Source organism: Hemicordylus capensis, chromosome 7 (assembly GCF_027244095.1).
Source record: "Hemicordylus capensis ecotype Gifberg chromosome 7, rHemCap1.1.pri, whole genome shotgun sequence".
Taxonomy (NCBI): domain Eukaryota; kingdom Metazoa; phylum Chordata; class Lepidosauria; order Squamata; family Cordylidae; genus Hemicordylus; species Hemicordylus capensis.
In genome coordinates, this window is record NC_069663.1 from 28315957 (window position 1) to 28337124 (window position 21168).

The 21168-nt window shown below is 54.7% G+C and overlaps 1 protein-coding gene across 3 annotated transcripts in view; it reads left to right on the forward strand.

Annotated features, from left to right (window-relative positions):
- LRFN1 (leucine rich repeat and fibronectin type III domain containing 1) overlaps nt 1–21168 on the forward strand; it is a 51863-nt gene that overhangs the window by 18512 nt on the left and 12183 nt on the right. The window contains exon 1 of one of the 3 annotated variants that reach the window (XM_053268776.1): nt 9240–9337. The exons of the other annotated variants lie outside the window; for them this stretch is intronic. The gene's annotated coding sequence lies outside the window, so the exon portion shown is untranslated. Of the gene's footprint in view, nt 1–9239; nt 9338–21168 lie in introns of those variants that run through there. 3 annotated transcript variants of the gene reach the window in all.

Consider the following 21168-nt stretch of genomic DNA (forward strand, 5'->3'; position numbering starts at 1 on the left):
AGAGGGGCTTTCTTTGTTGTGAGAGGGGTGGGTGGGATGGGCTTGAGGGCCTCTGGCTTCTGCAGGGCTTGGCACAAACCTGGGCTCCCTCTGAGAGCCTGCTCAGCTTCAGGATTTATTCGTCCGGTGATGTTTTTGAGCATGTGCAGAGTGCCTTTCCTGATCTGAAGGGGAGCAAAGCAGCGTGATCGTTGGCTAAGCAAGACAGGCTTTGCAAGAGCTGAGCTGCCCGGTCTGGCCAGAGCGGCCCTCTGCAGCAGCTCTTTCCCTTCCCGTGAGCTGCAGGAAGCGAGATGAAACTCTGCAAGGGGTCACCTTCAAACCTTTGCAGCTGGGGGTGGGGAATAAGGCTGCATTATGAAACAGTTGTGTTTTTAATGTCACGTTTCTGCTTTTAATGTGCATTGGGGAGGAATGGAAAAGGTATGCAAATGCTTGACTGTGTCAGTTTTCTTGGTTTGTCAGTGTGATGGGGGAGAAGGATGTGTGCCAAGGAGCTGGGAATTCTGGGATGGAGGAGGCACCCCAATCACCTTGTCCCAGGGTGGCCAGGCCGGGGAAGGTCCGTGGGGCTTTTGTGTGGGGCCCGGCTTGTGCAGCAGCATTCTAGAAAGAGCATTTTGTTCCGGTGGCTCTGTCAAGGTCATCGCTGCCGGGGCCTTCAAGCAGACTGTGCCTTCTCCCAACAGCTTTTCGCACTTGAAAAGCAGGTTTTTGTGGGGAGCAGGTATGTGCTTGAGGGCCTAGGGCCCTGATCCTGCCCAAGACATGGATAGAGCATGCATCTGGAGCAACCAGCCGCCTGGGGAAAAGACAAGCATCATCCACCGATGGGGGAAATCTTCAAAGGCACTCAGAACCAGGGCAAAGGGAGGGGGAGTTTCTCTCCAAAAGGCAGGGAGAATGCTCGGTATTTTTCTGTTTTGTCCCTAGGTGAGAAAAGGAAGACAGATTGGCCAGGGATAGAAAGGGAGGGGGGCAGGGGGGCTGGGTTCTCCTGTCTTCCGCTAATGTGGAGGGGGGACCCGGGGTCTCTTTTCAGCTCCCAGGAGGAAGTTCTAGCTAGAGGCTGTGGCAAAATAGAACGCCTGACCTCCCCAGCCCTGGGAAGGCAGAAGAGTGTATATGTATGTGGGCTGTAAGCCTGGCTGAAAGTGTGTGAGCCAGACAGCAAGTGACAGGTTACTGTCAGCAGGATAAACTTCACCAGAGGTCACCTGCAAGTTAAGACTAGAGCCTCCAGACAAATGGCAGAACAAATTAATGACAGGAATTGGAATGTGTTGGGTTCTTCTTTCACCTCTGAGTGGGGAATGCAGTTTAGTGGTTAGAGCATTTAGTAGTCAGAGCAAATGAAGCACACCCCTTAGATTACAGGGAGTTCTGCCGTTGGGGCAGTGTGACAGAGTCAGGATAGATCTGGGAGAAAGAGCGGCAGCGTTTGCTTCCGGTGGCATCACAAAAGAAGTGTAAACACAAGGGGAGGAGAGGAGGAGGGAACTTGCAGTGAGCAAGATGAGCTTTGTCAGAGGTCACCTGCAACTTAGAACTGGCGTCTGCTTTCACCTTTGAGTCGCTGGTCAAGCTTTGCATGGAGCCATGGGAAGCCTGGTGAGGGGCAAAGGTCAGCAGCCTCAATCTCCCAGGATGCCTTGTTCTCTGGACTGAGCTCCCACCCCCACCACCGGTTCAGTGATAAGTAACCACTGTCCAAGGCTTGGGAGCAAAGCCTGGGGGAGAGGGGCAGGCAGCAAGCTGCCCTTGAAGTCTGCTCTGCAAATGCCTCTGGTGGTTCTGCTGCCCTTTGGGGGCACAGCATGGTCTGCGTTGTCTCGATCGGTGCCAGGGGGTGATGAATGGCCACTGTGCCTTTTGGCAGGGCAGGGGCTAGCTGGCCTCTGGAGTGGCAGCCTCCTCCTCCCGGCCCCCAGCCTCACTGCCATCTATGGGCTGGGGGGGGCGGGCATGGGGCTGGAAGCCCCTTTGTAGTCCCTTCTTGCAGGCTGCCTCCCACTGGGTTAATCTGCTTCTTCCCCTTGGGAGCTGAGCCTGGGTGCTGGGGAGGAAGTGTGGCCTCTCCCCCCACCCCCCATAGACATGAGCTGGGCTGCCCTGGCCGATGGCAGGCTGTTTCCAGTGGCTGGGTGGCCAGGGCCCCACTGCGGAAGCGAGAGAGGCGCTGGAGCCCAGGACGACACCGCCGTGATCTCAAGACTGGGAGCCCTTCTCAGCTCCCCTCACCCCTGACAATTGGCCGTTGTGGTTGAAGACGGTGGGAGGAGAGGTGGGCTTGTGGCAGCCAGCATGACTTGTCCCTTAGCTAAGCAGGGTCTGCCCTGGTTGCATATGAAGGGGAGACCAGAAGTGTGAGCAGCACTGGAAGAGATTCCCCTCAGGGGATAATGGAGCCGCTCTGGGAAGAGCATCCAGGTCCCAAGTTCCCTCCTCCCTGGCGGCATCTCCAAGAGAGGGCTGAGAGAGAGACTCCTGCCTGCCACCTTGGAGAAGCCACTGCCAGTCTGTGTAGACAATACTGAGCTAGATGGACCAAGGGTCTGACTCAGTATATGGCAGCTTCCTCTGTTCCTCTGGAGTTGTAGTCCTGCCCTTCCTCCCAGATGTGTGGCTGCTGGCTGAGGTGGTGCCACCGAGCTGAAGGGGAGGCACTTGGCTAGAGTGCCTCGGGGCATGTGCAAAGTTGTCATTGGGGCTAAAGGGCTCTGTTTGGGGAACTCGAGGGGGCATGCGTGTCAGGAAGCTGTGGGACTCCTCCTGCCTGCTCCTGCCGCACAGTGCTTGGGAGGAAGTCCTTCTGCTGACACCTGTCTGGCCAAGACACACCATCTTATTATCTCTGCCCTGGACTCATTTCTAGCCTGTCACTCCGATCTGATGGAGATGGACAGAGCTGAGCCAGGGAAGCGATGGCGGGGATGGGGGGGGGGCTGGTACCCAGGGAGGTTCTGGCAATGAGTGTGTGGTAGTAAGGAGGGAGGGAGAAGAATCACCGGGCATGGGGAGGAGAGGCAGGCGGTGGGAGGGGCACTGACTGAGGATGGTGGTGGGGCAGGGAGAGAGACTGACAGAGGGGGTAGGAAGGGGACATTCGCAACAGAGGAAGCTGCCATAGACTGAATCAGACCCTTGGTCCATCTAGCTCAGTACTGTCTACACCGACTGGCAGCGGCTTTTCCAAGGATGCAGGCAGGAATCTCTCCCAGCCCTCTCTTGGAGATGCTGCCAGGGAGGGAACTGGGAACCTTCTTCTGCTCTTCCCAGAGCAGCTCCATCCCCTGAGAGGGGGAGTATCTTACAGTGCTCACACATCAAGTCTCCCATTCAAATGCAACCAGGGCAGACCCTGCTTAGCTACCACAAGACCAGCTCTCCTCTCATTCCCGGGCGGGAGTGTGTGTGTTTTGTCCTTTTCTAGAACCAAATTCAACCCATTTTCCCTGTTTAATGGGGCAAGTGTTTGGTGCCTCATTGGGGTGCAGTGCAGGAATCCAGGAGAGTGCTGAGGTGCCTTAGGCCTTGGCAACTGGTGGGTCATGAATAAATCCTGTGAACTACCAGCAGGCCGCTGTCCCTGCCTCCAGATTTCCTTGGCTCTTGCTGCCACTGCCATTGTCACCATCACTCTTTTTATCTTCCCGTCCCAGATTCCCTGATTCTTTGTACTGTCTCATTTTAAGGCTGAGCAGCTAACTCCAGCATCCTCCTGCTCCACTTGTCAACTCTAATTTAGGGATGTCCTGCATAACTTGCTAGCAGAGCTTCTAACTAGGGAGTTTGAAGAATGCAAAACCTGAGCAGCTAAATAGCTCAGTTCTAAGGTCTTGGGAGATCCATTAGCAAGACCTTAGATCTGAGCTATCTCATGCCTCTGATTTTGGAGTGAATTTCTCCTACTTCACTTGCAAATAAGTTTCCAAGCTTTCACACATTCTACTTTGGTCTTCGGCAGGTTGTTGGAATGACCTTGCTAGGAAATAAGGATGGAAGGGACGAACGCCCAATTCGTGCTTTGTGGTAACACAGCGGAGCCATCAGATTTGGCTACGTGATGGCATCACAAAGCTGGCTCAGAGAGAAGGCGATCCTTCCTGCTCTCCCTGGCTTCCCTCCTTTTCCTGGCCATTGCATCAGTCCAGGGCATTGTGGGGCGGGGAAATGGTGCCTCAGCCTCTTGCTTTCTGTTTTGGGGATGGGTGTTGAAAAAGCAAAAAAATTCTGCTGTGCTGGAAGGTAAGACCCCCCCCACACACACACACAGAGGTACTGGTTACAAAAGCAAACAGAGGTGATGAGCAAGCCTCCTTGGGGCTCATTTCTCACGCCCCTCCTGCGTGGACATGCCTTTCGGAATTAGGGAACTCTGAGCTAAAAGGGCCCCTGTTGGGTCCGTGTTTCACCTGCTCCAAAACAAAGGCCCACTCCTCATCTTCCCTCTAGCTCTGGAAGCCGATCTAACTTCCTGTTTGTTCAGGTCTGAGCTATTTTGGATGGGCCGAGCACAGATGATATTTCCTGCCCTCACTCTGAATTGGCTTGGTGATGTAACCTAGCTAAATCTGATTGCCTGTGTGGAACATAGGAAGCTGCCGTATACTGAGTCAGCCCACTGGTCCATCTAGCTCAGTATTGTCTACACAGACTGGCAGTGGCTGCCGGCAGGAGCCTCTCTCAGCCCTATGCTGGAGATGCCAGGGAGGGAACCTGGAACCTTCTACATGCAAGCAGGCAGGTGCTCTTCCCAGAGCGGCCCCATCCCCTGAGGGGGATATCTTGCCATGCTCACACATGTAGTCTCCCATTCAAATGCAAACCAGGGGGGACCCTGCTTAGCAGAGGGGGACAATGCATGCTGCCACAAGACCAGCTCTCTCCCCTTGCGATGTAGTCAGGAAGGCAAACCAGGGTGAGGAGGGCAGCGTTTCCTATCCACATCAGGGTGTCGTGCAGCCAACTGGGGCTGAGCAGCACCGGAAAGGGACCCAGAGTTATCCCTACTGCTGCGGCTGGTACGGGTGAGATGGATGGACCCTTGGCTCCTGCCTGCAGGCCCTCCTGAAGTGGGTGGGGGGCCTCTTTGCAGCCTGTGAGCAGGGCAGCCGAGTGTGGGAAGGGGCCCTTTGGACCCCTCCCCGGCTCCAAGCCCTGTGTCTCGTCTCGGGCCAAGTGGCAACTGAGTAAATCTCCACTCCAGCGTGACACAGCCGGGGAGTGAGCGGTGCTGATAAGGCAGCCGCCAAGCGACAGGCCCCCCCATCCATCTTCGGGGCGCTGGCAGGCAAGAGCCCCTCCTGGGCCAGGAGTCCTGCGGGCAGCAAGATAGCTGCGGTTTGGGCAAGGAGGGGGAGGCAGTGCAAACGGGAGCTGAGCAGGAGAAAGGCGGCCCGGCCTGGACCCTGAGACGGCAGCCGTTGCTCGGGCTGCAAAGCAGCATTAAGGACAAGTGGCCAGAGGGGGCTGTTCTCGCCCCCGGGAAGCCCATCCTTGTAAGCTGCCGCCCAAGTGTGGCTGTCCGCATGGGGCAGGCTGGCAGGCACGTCTCTCCTCTGCACACACACACACACAGGCAGCATCGAGGCACCAACTGTAGCTCTGTCGAGCTGCACACACCTGCAATCTGCTCCTGTGGTTTTGTGCATGGACACTGTGTACCCGCAGAAAATGAATCGCGTCTGCGGCAGGCAGACTCTCCTTTCAATATGCCTGAGGTGGTGTGCAGTTTCTGGCACAGGAGTATTTTTCATACAAGAGAGATCTTGTGTTTAAAGTGTCCCTTAGCAGCTGCGTCCATCCCACCGAGCAAATGATAATAACCTGTGTGTGTGTGTGTGTGTGTGCAAGCTTTCAAGTTGCACTGAACTACTATTCTTCAAGTACAATCAGAAAGGTCGTTGCATAGCCAGGGTGCTATTAAACTACTAAAAATGGGTGTTTAAACCAGCATTGGCACTTTTGGGCTGTTTTGCATAAAGCCTCCAACTCTGAGCTTGTGGTAGAGGCAAGGTTTGAACCCGGGACTTGTAGCCTGCCCCTCTCACTCTTGGCCCAAAGTGTTGAGGTTGGAGTAGACTGGGGTGCACTGTTCCCTCTAAGGCGTGCACATGCTCACAAGTTTTCTGATGTCTGCTCAGTTCATTTTCGATCCCGCTCAGGTTGAATCAGGAAGGCCCCACTCTGGTTGCAGGTGCGCACACACTGCCTTGATAGTCCCGCCCAGAACAAAACTCATTCCGCACAGAGATGAAGAAAATTAGAGGGACCACTGCGTGGGTGTCCTGCTTCCCCCTTGGAAGGAGGAGGAGAACCTCTGCTCAGTGGTTGCTTTGCATGCAAAAGTACCTTAGAAGAGTCCTGCTGGATGGACAGATGATTGGTTGAGTCGGGCCTCCTGCTTCTCACAGTGGCCACCCAGATGCTTCTGGGGAGGCCTTGAGCAGGACTTGAAGGCAACAGCCCTCTCCCGCTTGGCCTCGAGCAATTCATATTCAAAGGTACACTGCCTTTGAATGCTGAGGTTCCATTTAGGTAATAGGCCCAGCAAGAACCTAAGAAACTGCCCTTCTGGAAGAGACCAAACGTCTGCCTGATCCAGGCTCCTGCTTCCCCCCCATGGCCACTGAGATGCCCATGAGCAGTTTAAAAGCAGGGCACATAGGCCCTCCTGTACTTCTGCTTCCCAGCATCTGTTGCACAAAGATAGACTGCCTCTGGACCTGGAGGTTTCACTACACAATCACGGTTAATAGCTGTTGACAGACCTGTATTCTCCCACTGGCTTAGCTAACCCTTTACAAAGCGACACAAAAATGGGAATTGGCCAAGATTTCTCCTACCTGCTTTGCTTGCGTTTGCAGAGATGCTGGGTTGTAGACTACTTTAAACAGCTAAATCTTCCTTGGGAATGCCTTCTGCAGATCTGACTGTTGAATGCCTAGGAATATGGGAGGAGAGCTGGTCTTGTGGCAGCAAGCATGAACTATCCCCTTTGCTAAGCAGGGTCCGCTTAGCAGGTTTGCATTTGAATGGGAGACTCCATGTGTGAGCACTGTAAGATATTCCTCTTAGGGGATGAGGCCGCTCTGGGAAGAGCATTTGCCTACGGAAGGTTCCCAGTCCCCTCCCTGGCGGCATCTCCAAGAGAGGGCTGAGAGAGACTCCTGCCTGCAACCTGGGAGAAGCTGCTGCGAGTCTGGGTAGAACAAACTGAGCTAGATGGACCAAGGGTCAGACTCTGCCGAAGGCGGCTTCCAATGCTGACATTTTGACACTTGGAACCGTCTTGTGTTGGGTGCCCATTCCTTGGCCGTTGGCAGGGTTTGATGGGAGTTGCCGTCCGCGCCTTGCTCTCTGACAGCACTTGACCCTCTGCGGGGTGTTCCGGGCCTTGGCGTGCCTTGACGGTAGAGGAGATCCGACACCCGCTCTTGGGTTCCCGGTGGGCTTTGGGTGCTTTGCTCGCCTTCCTCCGCCTTTCCTGTTACTGGCTTAGGTGGGCACTGCCTGTGGGGCCTGTGTGCACTGGACTCTTTCTGTGGGGCCTGCACTTGTAGGCCCTAGCCAGGACCCACCTCGCGCCGCCTGCCTGCTCCCCTCCCCCCCGCCTCCTGCTCTGCGATCTCCTTGCCCAGACTGCGTGCAGCAAGGTGGGGGATGGGTGCGCCCGCCAGACACCCGCATTATCACGGCCTGTTCCTTGGCTCAGCGCCTGCAGCAGCAGCAGCTTCATCCAGGAGCCGATGGAGCAAAGCCGCGATCGATAGCACGCCCCGGTCCCTGTTAGACTTGCCATCCAGGCAGGCAGCGGGGGGGGGGAGGGAGGGCTGGCGGGAGGCAGAGGGGGAACCTTCCTGGTGCCCGGGGAACATAGGACCATAGAAAGCTGCCATATGCTGAGTCAGACCCTTGGTCCAACTAGCTCAATATTGTCTGCACAGACTGGCAGCGGCTTCTCCTCCCAGGTTGCAGGCAGGAGTCTCTCTCAGCCCCATCTTGGAGATGCCACCAGGGAGGGGACTTGGAACCTTCTTTCTGCTCTTCCCAGAGCGGCTCCATCCCCTAAGAGGGGAAGATCTTCCAGAGCTCACACTTCTAGTCTCCCATTCAGATGCAACCAGGGCAGACCCTGCTTAGCTCAGGGGACATGTCATGCTTGCGACCACCAGACCAGCTCTCCTCTCAATGAATGCTGATCCATTGCGACCAAGGACCTTTGGTGGAAAGCGGGCAGCAGCCTTCATTGGAAGTGGAGTGGAGTTCCCTCCCCGCACTTCCTTTCTGTTTGCCATGCAGAGGAGCCTCGGGATCCTCCTCCTACAGGTTTACAACGCATAGCAAGAGAGTGAGTTGGCAGCACCCTGCAGTCCCTTGTGTGCTGTTGTTGGGAGTTTGCCACCAGGGCCCTCTCAGGACTGAACCACTGGGTGGTGCAGAACAGAGGAGAGTGTGTTGCTTACGAACTTGGAGGTCGCTTTTCACACCCTGCCAGTACTCCAGACTCCCTGGCAAGCCTGGGACGAATCAGTGTAAAAGGGGAGTAGCCGTGGCCTACCTCACAGGGTTAGTGCTATAGGATTATTTAAGCTCAACATTTGGAGTGCAGAGCAAAGACTTACTCGAAGAAACCCGAGGTCAGTCGCCCACAGAACTGTCCCTCTGAAAAGATTTGGATCGGAGGACTGATTTCTAGACTTCCCCCAGCCCTAGGAAACCTGCCTGACCATTTGTGGCGAGCAGGAATCTTCTGCAAGTGAGCAGATGGTGCCACTCTTCCTGGTCCCAGCACCACTTGTGGCGTTTGTTTTACTGCTAGTTCCCGTTCGGAGATTTCCAGCATGGCTCCGTTCCCATCTTGCATATCTCAGAGGGGAAGAGCTATATATAGCTGTTTTTAACAGCTCTTTTTGGTGGGTTTTTTTAAGAGGTGAAAAAATCTTCTTGGTTTTGCGTGTGTGTGTGTGTGTGTGTGTGTTTACAATTTTTTTTCTTCCTTTAAAAAGAAACCCTTTTTAGTGGGGAGGGAAGAGATCCTGCAGATTATTTAGGGATTGTGCTGGTTGGAATGTGGTGGGTAGAAAGACAATAGCACTTTGTCTCCCTCTTGTGGAGAAGCTGTAAAGTGCAATAAAGGTGGTCCTTGGCTCATAATGCACTAACTAAAGGAATTGTGGGGTGGGGGTGGGGGGGTGACAAGGATTTGGCTTCTGATTGGCGGAGGGATGGAGCCATCAGAGGATTCCCCCATTACCATTGGCTGAGGTGCTCCGATCCTACAGACAACGGAAAGGCCAAGGGAAGGAGAAGGCAGCACCCCAGGCGGCAACAGGTGAAGGGGATTTTCTCATCTTGCCTGTGTAGCCTTAGGCTGGGTCTAAATATGCAGCTGCAGAATGCGGTGGTAGAACAGACAATACCACTCCAGACGCTGGGAGGGGCATGCCACTTTGGGTTCCTTCTCCCCATGGGCGGGAAGTGGGGGGGACCTCCCTGCACAGAGAAGGCTAGCAGATCAGTCACCCAAAGCAGCCTTTGGGGCCAAAGCAGCCTTTGGGGCTGCTTCTTGGTTTGTTGTTGGGGTCTTTTTAAAGCTTTTGCAGGGAGTTGCTCATGTACTGGAGCATTCAGGGCTGCAATTTTCCTCCCCTTCCACCTGCGGCTTGCAGGGTTGGAGTCCATTCTGCAGCCTTGTTCTGTTGGGTGTGCCTCGGTCCTTCTACCGTGGGAGGCTGGGCCATTCCGGAATGTTCTTTGTCTCAAGGGAGAGATCTGGGGAGTCCCGACTGACTGCTGTTTGGCATGTGGGGCGTTCTGCTGAGCGCTTGCCCCGTTGGGATGCTGAAGGTTTTGTTCTCCTCTCCCTGAGGAAACACAGAGACCATGGCGGGGGGGGGGGCTTGTTTTGCTAACTGAGCAGAGGCGCCTTTTTAAAGTGGTGGTTCTCGTTCTGTAGCAGGGGGAGAGCAACTGGCCCTGCCCATCCCCAGCACAGCATCCCTCCAGTGGCTGTGGCTGGTGTGTCTCTCTTGTGTTTCTTTTTTAGATTGTGAGCCCCTTGGTGACCGGGAGCCATTTTGTTTGTTTGTTTATCTATATCTATGTAAACTGCTTTGGGAATGTTTGCCGGAAAGTGGTATATAAATAATATTTGTCATATTAGTATTTTGCTTTTGTGACGAACTCATTCAGACACTACGCACAGCTGAAATCTTTTCTCCCTGGAACTGGATGAAGTGTGTAATGCCAGGACATCGATGTGCTTTAATAAGAAATGTAATGTGGTTGGCTTTTATGACTGACTAGTGAAATGCCCACCAGATGGTGGGAATATATGTGGAAATGTGGCCAGAAAGATAGGGTGGGGGTGGGTGCCAGCTCAGTCTTCCCCTCCCAGACGGCTTTGTCCAGCCTCTCCTCCCGCCCCGACTCCCTTTTCCCACTCGTTCCCCTCTCTCCTAGTTCCTTGGGACCCTTGTCTCTTTTCTGTTGCTTCATCTGTCGTTGCCAGGCCTGCCAAGTTTTGCTCCTTTCCTTCTTGTCATGGTGTGTTAGTTGCTGGAATACAAGCAAATGCAAATAGGGCTGAGAGGAGGGGAGGGCTAAACTGCCCTTTTTCCGATGCAGCCCTGTTTCCTCAAGCGTTGTCTGCTACCTCCCCCTCAGCTTTTCACAGCTTGCTGCCCATGTGACTTGAGAAAGCAGACAGATTCTCAGACATGTAGGACAGATTGCTCAGGTGGGAAGATGGTGGTGCTCTAACCGCTCCGTGTTTCCCTCCTTGCTTAAATGCTTAGTTCCCAGGCTTCATCAAACAGTCTAGATGCTCTTGAGTGAGGGAGAGAACCCGTCAGGGCCTTTCATGGGTAAAAAGACATCCTGATCCTTCAAACCTCCGCATGATGCTTTCCCAGATTAAATACTGCACTGTATTTACTGGAATCCAAGACTAGGCTTTCCCCAAGTTATTTGATTTAAGAAATGAGGGGGGGGGGTGTCATCTTAAATTCAGCATCCCATTCCCTTATTAATTACAGGTGTAATTACAGGTATTAATTACAGGTATAACCTGCCGTTAACCTCAGTTTTTAAGGCGATCCTCCTAAATTCTGAGTCCTCTTCGGTTTGGGTGAGTACGGTACAGACTCCCTGCACACGGAAAGCTAGCCCGTCAGGATTCCAGCCTTGTCCCCTTTCAGGTACAGCTAAGGAGCTGTCCGCTGCCAAGTGCGCCTCCTAGTGGCAAGGCCAGCTGTGGTGTGGCCCAGCATTCATTGGGTTTCAAGGTACCCATTGCAGTTCTGTAGCCCCCTCCCTACTCAGCAGCGTATCCCCCAGCTGGTGCACCCACTGCAGGGGCCGAGGACCCAAGCTAACAACGGGGGGGGGGGTCCTGTAGACCAAGCTCGTCCCCTCCTCCCCGCTCCTCCCCGAGCACAAGGCACCGCCCGCCCTCCCGCCTGCTGCCTGCCACCGCTGTGCCCCCCATCTCCATGGAGTCTCTGTCTCTTGGCTCCGTGTGAAGGTGTGAAAGCAACCGGGGCGGACAGTGAGGGGAGGGAGAGAGCTAAAAATACGGAGTGAGTCTCAAAGGGCAGAGGGAGGCCAGCGGAGAGCGGGGCAGCAGCAGCGCTTGCTTCGCTCCCTCCTTTCTGCAAGCTCAAGGGATGGAGCCGTCCTCAGGGCTGCTGCGAGGGGCCTCTCTGGAGCTGGCCTTGAACAGGAAACGCGGGCAGCGGGGCAGGGCCCAGGGGCAGAGCTGTCTGTAGCCCAGCTGAGGCTCCCCAGCTCTGGTTGGACTACAACTCCCATCACCCCCAGCTGCAGTTTATTGTGGGACGGAGGCAGCTGCCTTCTACTGAGTCAGATTCTAGCTCAGCATCGTCTACCCAGACCGGCAGCGGCTTCTCCCAGGTTGCAGGCAGCAGGAGTCTCTCTCCGAGCCCAACCTGGAGATGCTGCCAGGGAGGGGACTGGGAACCTTCTGCTCCTCCCAGAGCTATGGCCCCACCCCCTGAGGGGAATCTCTGACAGTATGTCCGCAGGTCATTTCCCATTCAAACGCAGACCAAGGCAGACCCTGCTTAGCAAAGGGGGCCATGCCAGAGTCTCCGCTTGAGAGAGATCAGGACACTCTTCCCAAATCTGTGCTGCAGCCTCACCTGGAGCCCTGCCTGGGAGGAGGAGGAGGAGGAGGAGGAAGGCCAGGCGAGCCCCTTCTGCTGGGTCGGAACCCTGCCGAGGCTCCTCAAAGGGGGCAGGGCTGCAGGGCCCCCATGGATCTGCTCAGCCCCTGCTGACCGTTGCTGGAGCAAGACCCCGCTGCGCTCTGCTGCCCCTGGAGAGCGCTCCTCCTGCGGGCCCGGCTGCCTTCCCGAGAACTTGGCTGGGTCTCTTTCCTACCCGGGGGCGGGGGGCAAACCGGACAGCAATTCTGAAGGCCTCTGTTAAGCCTGAGGTGCTAAGCCTGCTCCGCAGAAGGGGTGCAAGTGTGGGGCTTCCGATGGGGCCGGGGACTCCAAAACGCTCTGTCCAGTGGCCGCCACTAGGGGCAGCTTTTTAAAGCGCCGCATCCCAAATCCCGCGAGTATGGAAGAGATACTGCAGCACGGCGGCGGCGTCTGTGTTGTGATGGGGGCCGTGCAGGCCACGGTGTCTGTCTCGCCCCGGCCCAGCTCCTGCTCCCTCTCCTGTGCCCACCACCACCCTGATGTCATCCCAGCACTGGCTGGCATTTTAAATTATGGCTTTAAGTGGCTTACAGGATTAGTGTCGGCTCTGCGGAGGAGAACCGCCAACCCATTCCCATCTTGTTAGGCCCTGATGAAAAATTAATTGTCCTAGATGTGGCATTCGGGGCAGGCGTGAGGAGGCAGAGCTTTTGTGTGAGGGGGAGTCTGAAGCAAGCCACCCCCAGAGCGGCTGGCTTCCCTCCAGTTCCCCCTTGGAGAGCACAGAAGGGGCATCCAGGAGTGGTGCTGCTGCCCCGGGGTGTGCCCAGGCCGGAGTGCCACCCTCTGAGCCCCTTGTGGCCTCTCCGGGGGGGGCACCACCTTGGCAGGGTCTGCTGAGGGGTGCGAGGACCCCGCTGGGAATTTGGACTCTGATTTGGCCCGTGCATGCAAATGGAAGGGTAGGCTGCCTCTGAACATGGAGGCTCCGCATAGTTAGATCGTGATTCGTAGCCACAACTAGACGTTGCCTGCTTCCATTAATTTATCTGTGCTCCTTTTAAAGCGATCTAAGCTAGTGGCCGTCGCCACGTCTTGTGGCAGTCAGTCTCACCGGCAGATTCTGCATTGTGTGCTGAATAAATTGTGGCGAGGTGTGTGTGTGTGTGTGTGTGTGTGGAAAGTTGTAATCCAGCAGCAGCTGCAGAGCCTCGGGGTGGCCACCCTGCGCTGTCCCTGTGTGGTTCTGCCACTTGTTTTGGCTCCGTGTGGTGCTCCGAGAGGTGTGGCTCAAGGGAGGGCGGGGCTGTGGCCCTGCAGATCCGTGCCCTAGCCCTAAGGAGCCGGGGGGGGGGGGGGCGCGCGGGGTGGGAGGCACAGCTGCCTCTGTTTCCCGGAGCTCCGTTGGCTCCTCTCCCATCCCGCCCTGCCTCAGCCCAGTATTAATGAGAGCTGTGCTGCCTGCAGGTCAGCCATTCGTCAGGTAGAGCTGGGCGGTGAACCATGCAGCTCTACCTGATGAATGGCCAGCCTGCAGGCAGTGTGGCAGGGCAGAATGGGAGAGAGAGGAGAAAGGGCCGAAGAAGCGGAGCTCCGGAAAGCAGAGGCAGCCGTGCCCTGCCGTGGACTCCCTCGGACGAGCCAGCCTGGTGTGCCCCTGCGAGCCGTGGGCCACCTTCCCGGCCAGATGCCCCACTTTCTCTGGGAGCATATTTATGACTCTCTCCATTTCCCAAGAGCATCTTATTGACAGGTCGACAAAACTGGAGGCACTTTGCTCTCGGGCTGGGAGGGAAGGGGCAGAAATCCTTTCGGGAAAGGGTGGGCCGTGTGTGCTCGGCATGCCAGGGAGGGGGAGGCCAAAGCACAGCAGGCGGAAGCCGGGGGGAGGGGGGTGGGAGCCCCCACCCGGATGCCGATTCCTTGAACCACGCAATTAAGGAGCCATCTTGGGCCGTCGCCGTTCGGCGCTTTGGCGGCAAGATTGACATGGAAAATAGGCAGGTGGTGGAGCAGCAGTTCTGGAGAAGTGGAATAGAAGAGATGGGTTCTCCCCCCCCCCCCCCGCCGCCACCACCACCACCTTCCACCTAACAGAAAGGAAAGCAATAAACGTCTTTGAAAGAGAGACAGAAAGCGATGGATGGCTGATCCCGGCAACTCTTATTACGCCGTCAAAACAGGCTGGATTTCAGCCCTGCTCAGAAAAAAGGAGAAGATACTTTGGATTCCAAACCATTGTGTGTGGAGAAAAGTACCGGCATACAAAAACCTCCCTCTCTTGCAGCACAGCGGATGAAAAGCCCCTCTGATGCTCAGAAACCTCGCAGCGGCCTGTTTCCGAGGCGGCGGCGGCTGCTGCTGCCTCCTCTCCCCTGCCCCAGCCCCCTGCCAAGAGAACCCAGGAGTCCTGCTCCAGGCCTCCTCCTGCTTCCGTCCCGTCCAGTCGCAGCTTTGACCTGAGATAACTGGGCTGGAAGGGGGTGACTGCCCCTCAGGGAGGCGGGGCGGAGACGTGGCAGAGTCAGGATGCTGAGAAAGGCTTTCAGCCTGGTTGAGAAAGCAGCAGGAGAGCTCAGGGCATGGAGGCCCCATCATTAGACTGGGCCCAAGAAACTGCTTGATCCCCACTGACCTCTGGCCCGGCCTCTGCACTTCTGCACCCCAACAGAGTCCTGTTTGCAGCCCAAACTGGATAATGAGCTCCATCCAGGGACACATTAACAGAGGAAGCGGCTTCAACTGGTGCCAAGAGGTTCCGCTGCCCGCCTGGAGATTTGGGGCAGGGCTCACTGGCAGAGCACCTGTTAGGGTACATAGGAAGCTGCCTCCTACTGAGTCAGCCCCTTGGTCCCTCCAGTGCAGGACTCTGACCGGCAGCCTCTCGCCAGGGTTCCAGACAATCGTGGCCCCCCTCCCACTCCTGCCTTCTCCATCATCCCGACTGGGGACGTTGTGGAAAGGCCTGCTGCAAGGAGAGAAATGCAAGCTGCTGCAAGCAGAACCGAGCAAGGGGGTTGCTTGAAGTCTTCTCGCACACCCAACCTGCCGATTACCCCCCTGCAAGAATGGAAGAGCGGTGAGGGAGGGATGCACAGGGACAGAGGCAGCTGCCATATACTGAGTCAGACGCTGGGTCCATCTAGCTCAGTGTTGTCTACCCAGACTGGCAGCGGCTTCTGCAAGGTGGCAGGCAGGAATCTCTCTCAGCCATATCCTGGAGATGCTGCCAGGGAGGGAACTTGGGACCTTCTACATGCAAACAAGCAGATGCTCTTCCCAGAGCAGCCTCATCCCCTAAGGGGAATGTCCTGCCGTGCTCACATGTAATCTCCCATTGGAATGCAAACCAGGGTGGACCCTGCTTAGCAAAAGGAGAGGAATCCCAGCCTTCATCAAGAACCGAAGGAGAGCTCTGCTGAGTCTACTCCCGGCTCAGCTAGGCCAGGCATTCCCAAGACTGGGTTCCCTGCTCTTGTTGGACCACAACACAGTGTGCCTCTGGCCGTTGTGGCTGTGGATGTTGGGAGTTGTAGTCCAACAGCATCTGGGGACCCCCCACCCTGTTCTAGCCCAGCATCCTGCCTCACAAAACGGCCAGGCAGTTGCCTGAAGAAAGTCTGCAAGCAGGGCAGGAAGGAACAGCCCTTCTCCCTCTGCTGCTGCTGCTGCTGACATTTGCCAGCGCGGGCTATTCCCCTGGCACCCGGCTTCTGGACGTGGAGCTTCCACTCTGTGGCTCACGGCCATTGATCAGCCGCTCCCCCTGAATGAATATCTGTCATCCCCTGTAGAGCCTGCCAGATTCTTCCCATCTTCCGGTCCCTTCGCCAAATCCAAGCCACGATAATATTTTTAAACCCAGTCTCAACAATAGAAGCGTGGTATGCCCAGAGGCACTCTTACCCCTGGGCTTCGGGGCCAAAGTCCAGGGCCTCCACACCCCTGCCCTTCAGTCTGTCCTGGGGGTTGGTGCCCTCCAGAACCGACATGTTAAGAGATGAGGCTTAACTTGCAGCCGGGGGGCTCCAAAGGCCTTTCGGTCCAGGCTCCAAAATGACCTCGGTGCCCCTCTGGGCATGCCCTCTACCCAGCCTTCTTCAGGCAGCCTTTCAAGAGCACCCAGGAGTCCTGTCTCCAGCCCTCTCCTCCGTTCTGTTAAATAACGCGGCCTCTGTGAGCTAGAAAGGCATTTTCTCTCCTCTCTTCCTGAGCCCGTTGCTGGGCAGATTCACAATTGGAGGAATTTAGCATCAATTTCTGCTGATTTCCAGCTCGCTCGCTTGCTCTCCCTCCACCCCTCCTTCTCCTCCCTCCAAAAAGACACAGATCCGTCTCAGACGAGGAGAGAGAGAGAGAAGCTGTGTTGATCGTTGCTGCTGCTTTTGTGGGGGAACCGGAGAGGCTGAACCAATCTCCCCGCAGCTAAATGAGAAGCTAATGGGGAGAAACAGCAGCCCCTTCTGGAAGACCACCCACCCATCTGGATGAGGCTGACGTGGGCTGCTCGGTCCCAGCACCTGCCGGGTCCCCAAAGAAGCTCCGGAAGACCCTGACTTGCCCTCTTCCCTGACCGGGAGCCTGTCCCCTTCGTGGGCCACCTGCATTCACTCCAGCCTGCAAGTGAAGGGTCCCACCCACCAAAACGGAGAGTGGGGTCCCCCCCACACCATGGGGGCTTGGCAGGGCTGCATTTCTAGGGTGGTCACGGCTGCCGTCCTGAGGGGGAGGCTGTTGCAGGCCACATTGCTGCTCCCTTTAGGTATATTCCAGACCTCTCCCTTGAAGGTTCAGCTTCTGGGATTTTGGGGTTTTTTAAGTCTCTAGTCTTTGAAGGTATGGAGGCAAATGGAAAAATCTGCCCGCAGCATTTTGCCCAGCTGCTCAGTAAGGAATACAGCCGACAGAATCCAAGCATGTTAGTGCGGGGAGGGCCAGTGTGGTGGTGTAGTGGTTAGAGAGTGCCAGACTAGGACCGGAGAGACCAGAGTTCAAGTCCCCATTCAGGCCCCTGAAACTCATTGGGTGACTCTGGGCCAGTCATTTAACTCTCAGCCTAACCTACCTCACAGGGTTGTTGTGAGGATAAAAATAAACATCTACACTGCTCTGGACTCCTCGGAGGAAGAGCAGGATAAAGGTAAAGTGTGCCGTCAGGTCGATTTCGACTCCTGGCGCACACAGAGCCCTGTGGTTTTCTTTGGTAGAATCCAGGAGGGGTTTTCCATTGCCTCCTCCCGCACAGTATGAGATGATGCCTTTCAGCATCTTCCTATATCACTGCTGCCCCATACAGTACCAGTGGGGATTCGAACCGGCCACCTTCTGCTTGTTCGTCAAGCATTTCCCTGCTGCGCCACTTATAGAAATGTAAAAATGTTCCTGGCTCAGTGTAGGAATAAGCCTCTGGGGCAGGGGGGTGTGGTGGTGGGGGGCTTTAGAATGCTCAGAGCTTCACATGCGCAGGTAGGCAACGCCTCCCACCTTCCGGCATCTTGTCCAGTGAGTGCAAATCCCCGAATGGATTGACAAGCACTTGGATGCTTCTTATTAAATGTTGTTTCAACTGAATTCTTTTACCATTCAAATGACTGAATAACTTAAACAATATTAATGCAAACCTATTAGACAATTTGTCTCTGTGTTTTGCTTTTGGCATTGTTTGTTTGTTTGTGCATTAATGCCCTGCTCTTCCTCCAGGGAGCCCAGAGCAGTGTACAGGGTCATGGTTGTCCTCACAACAACTCTGTGAGGTAGTTTAGGCTGAGAGAGATGTGGCTGGCCCCGAGTCACCCAGTGAGTTTTGTGGCTGAATGGGGATTTGGACTCGGGTCTCCCCAGTGCTAGTTCGAGGTCCTAAGCACTAGGCCACACATGCATGCACACGCACCATCTCCTTCTCTGTTTGTTTTCAGGAAGACCCTCAAGACTTTCCTGTTCTTGCAAGCTTTTAATTAGAATTTTAATAATTTTAATCATTTGTTTTATATTGTTTTTATCATGTTTTGTGCATTTTAACCTGTGATTTTAATGTTGGGAGATTTACATATCAGGCAGTATTAAAATATGATAAATAAATAAATGTATCCTTACACCCTTAACTTCAGAATTTAATATGGGATGGATATTTTAATATTTGCACTCATGCTGGTATTGGGGTAGGGATGCTTCCAATCTGAACAGCGGTGAGAACTAGTGTGGTGTGGGGCAGGGGTTGTCACTTTGCATCCCCAGATGTTGCTGGACTACGACTCCCATCAGCCCCTGCCACAGCGGCCTGCAAATCCTTGCTTGCTCATGTAGCACCAGACCCTGGTGGGGCGTTGTTGCATCTGCACTGGGTCAGTAGTTTTCTTAGCCTTCTACTTCCCCACCGTGGCGTGGATAACGCCTGCCTGCCTGCCTTGCAAGGCTGATGCCAGGTTTCCCAAGAACAGCCCTACAGAGCCCTTGAAGGTTCAATATAAATAGATTCTAAATGTGCAAATGAACCCTGATGAGTTTTCCTGGCTGCTGTTCTGCCACAAGTCTAGTCTGGGGCCCGTCTGTCACCCCCTCCGTGTCTCTAGCGTTATGGATCCTGATTCAGCAACTGGGGCCTTCTGGGAGCAAACGCCCCTCACAGCCAAGCAAGGTGCCACTTTTTAATTTGAGCTGTGTGTTCTCTGCCATAGCAACAGACAGGGAGAGGAAGCTCAGTTTGCTGCTCTCTCCCATCCTACCCCCTTAACAAAAGCCATGCTGCCTGCAGGCTGGCCATTCATCAGGTAGAGCATCAGGCACAGCTCTGCCTGACAAATGGCCAGCCTGCAGACAGCATGCAGAGGAGCAAATGGAGTTCCGGGAAGCAGAGGCAGCTGGGCCTCCTTTAGTCCTGCCCCCACCCCACCCCCGCCCTCCGCAATCTCGTTAGGATGCGCTGCTCCTGTAGAACAAGGCTTCCCAGCTTTGTCCAGTAACATCTGAGGGCCCCAGTTTGAGAAATCCCCATCGTAGCCCGAACCTTCACGTCATCTGCTATTGATTTCCAAATATAAGAATTGCTGCAGCAGCCCAAATGTCTGTCCTTTGCTTTTTAACAGCAGCCAGTCAGCAAGGTGTGACGGCTTCCCCAGTTGCTAGTCCTCAGTTTCTGGTAGACTGCCTGTGTACAGGGAGCTCTCATGGCTAACAACCCTTTGTAAGTTGTCCAGTGAGTGCTCCATGAACTTGTCTGGTCCGCAGCACATAATGCAATGCAGGATCTATACTTTTCAAAGGATGCACAGCACAGCACGGCATGGCATGGCACGATTCTCACGCAGTTCCTGCCATTTGCACGAATAATGCACCAGTGCTCCCCACCCCTACCCCGCCCACTTTGTTAAGCTCTAGGGACGCTGGTCCATCTCCTGCATTTGACTACAGTGCACGTTTGCAATTAATGGCAACCGTGGCTGCCTTCAGGCAATTTTGATTTTTCCCAGTTAATAAACCTCTTAAACCTCTTCTCTTTTGATTTTTTTCCCATTGCTTAACGAGAGAAAAGAATAAAAGAATAAGAAACTTGCTGTTTTGAATGGCTTGGTTGGAATCCCATCAACCATTAAACCGGTGATCAAAAGCAGAAATTTGTCACAAAAGGGGTAGAATTATCCCCCTCCCCTTTATTCACTCTGGGCATATTTACAGTGCCCTTTTATTATTGTGGTGGGCAGCTTTGTCCAGAACATAGAGGCTTGGAAGCCCTGTGTTCGAATCCTTGCTTTGTGTGGATTCCTTGCAGAGAATCATTGCTACCTCTGGCCTCGGGATATTTTCGGGTCACAAGAACAGTCCTGCAGTGCTGGATCGGGCCCAAGGAAGCCTGTCTAGTCCAGCATCCTGTTTCCCACAGTGGCCCACCAGACGCCCCTGAGAAGCCCACAGGGAAGAGGTGTGTGCATGCCCTCTCTCCTGCTGTGGCTCCCCTTTCCTCTGAGGCTGGAGGTGGCCTATAGCCACCAGACGAGTAATCATGGATAGACCCGTCCTGCTTGAATCTGTCTCAGCCCCTCTTAAAGCCAACCAAGCTGGTGGCCATCATCACATCTTGTGACAGAGAATTCCACAGGTTAATTATGCATTGTGTGAAAAAATACTTCCTTTAGTCAGTCCTAAATTTCTTGGCAATCAGTTTCACGGGATGACCCCTGGTTCTAGCGTTATGCGGAGAGAGAAAACCTTCTCTCTCTTCACTCTCTCCACACCATGTATGATGGCATAGACCTCTTTCATGTCTCCCACTCTTCACGTGAACACAGGAAGCTGCTTCCTGCTGAGTCTGACCCTTGGTCCAGCTAGCTCAGTATTAATGTGCACTGACTGGCAGCGGCTTCCCCAGTTCTGCTTGGAGACGCTGCTGCCGGGGCTTGAATCTGGCACTCGTTTATTTATTTAACTTATTTATATACCGGCCAAAACTCACACCTCTGGGCAGCTTGCAATGAAACAACACAATTTAAAACAAACTTAAAACACTAAAATGATTTAATATTTAAAACAATGTTAAATTTCATGGATCTAATTAAAAGCCTAGGTGGACAAATGTGTCTTAACCGCCTTTTTAAATGTTATGAGAGATGGAGAAGCTCTCACTTCACCAGGGAGAGCATCCCAAAGCCTTATGTGTTCCTGAATGCAGAGCATAAATTGTGCCCGAGCATGGTGGGGGTTGTAGTTGAACCGAGGCAGCGGCCATAGACTGAGTCAGACCCTTGGCCCATCTAACTCATTATTGTCTACCCAGACTGGCAGCAGCTTCTCCAAGGGTGCAGGCAGGAGTCTCTCCCAAGGAGGGAACTTGGAACCCTCTGCATGCCGGTCGGCAGGTGCTCTTCCCAGAGCCGCTCCAGGAGAATCTCTGACCGTGCTCCCATTCAAAAGCAAGCCAAGGCAGACCCTGCTTAGCAAAGGGGGTTGTGCATGCTTGCCGCCACAAGACCAGCTTTCCTCCTGACGAGGCCAGGCCGCC